This window comes from Chenopodium album, chromosome 22 (genome assembly GCF_948465745.1).
Source record: "Chenopodium album chromosome 22, dcCheAlbu1.1, whole genome shotgun sequence".
In the NCBI taxonomy this organism is placed as follows: Eukaryota; Viridiplantae; Streptophyta; class Magnoliopsida; order Caryophyllales; family Amaranthaceae; genus Chenopodium; species Chenopodium album.
In genome coordinates this window covers 11,092,805-11,093,948 of record NC_137855.1, presented here as the reverse complement: position 1 = coordinate 11,093,948, position 1,144 = coordinate 11,092,805, and the positions used below count along the sequence as shown (strand labels likewise).

At 26.0% G+C, this 1,144-nt stretch overlaps 1 non-coding gene across 1 annotated transcript; it reads left to right on the top strand.

The window, feature by feature from the left end:
* The first annotated feature begins 242 nt into the window (after positions 1-242).
* TRNAR-CCG (transfer RNA arginine (anticodon CCG)) lies at positions 243-315 on the top strand. Its single transcript has one exon. It is a non-coding gene; the product is annotated as a tRNA-Arg (tRNA).
* The last annotated feature ends 829 nt before the right edge of the window (positions 316-1,144 follow it).

The following is a 1,144-nucleotide window of genomic DNA, read 5'->3' as shown; positions in this document are numbered from 1 at the left end:
ACGAAAAGAGTAATATTTTAGTGCTCAATTTTTTTATCCTACCAAATTAAACAAACACTTAAAATGTTTCTATCAAAGAAATGTTTTTGTTTTTCTTTTTTTAAAACATCAAAGAAATGCTTTAAAACTACAATTGAAATAATTTAAGACTTCTAAACAAACATCCAAAAGAATGGGCAAAAGCTGCTTAAATATTGATTTAAGGAATCATTTACGTTTACTACAAACTACATCGTTGATTTGTTCGCATGGCCTAATGGATAAGGCGCTCGCCTCCGGAGCGGGAGATTGTGGGTTCGAGTCCCACTGTGAACGCTGGAAGTATTAGTTGTATACTTGTATGAATTGACTTTTTAAGTTATAGTTGTTTAAATCATCTATTACAAAAGTGTTTGGTAAAATGTAGTTGTGGCTATTTGTTGTTTATTAGTTAATAAGTGAGTGGATTTCTTTTTTTTTTTTTTTATATGAATGTTCATTTCCATTTTGATAAATGTTCATTTATATATTAGTATACAATGATTTATATAAATATTGATTTATACATTAGTACCTAATCATACACGTAATAATGTTTATAAATATACATATGTATAGTCATTCACGTAATAAGTCATTCTATCTTTTTCACATAATATAAATATTGAATGTTCATTATTATTTTGGTAGATGGTCAATCACATAATAGTATATGGTCAATTACAACATCACATATTAACATACGGTTATTAGAATTTGATAAATGTTTGTTCATATTTTTTCCTTCAAGTATTTCATGTTGATTTTAATTTTGACGTTCAATATATGTCTTTTCTCATATGTATATATGGTCCTCACATATTGTTAGCTTCAAGAATTTATTCACTTATATATTTCATGTTCATTTATGTATTAATAGATGTTCATTTACATAGTAGTAGATGGTCATTTTAATTTCAAGCTAATATATGTTCATTTATGTATTAATAGATGTTCATTTCCATATCGATCAGATCAATTGTTATACTCTATATTCACATTTATATGAGAATTGGTTCATTTTAGTTCAAATCCAATAAATTTATTTGTTTTTGTCTACCAGTTAAAAATATCATAGTTATAATGAGTTAGACCGCACAATAGTAAGGAAAAAAGAAAAATGCCA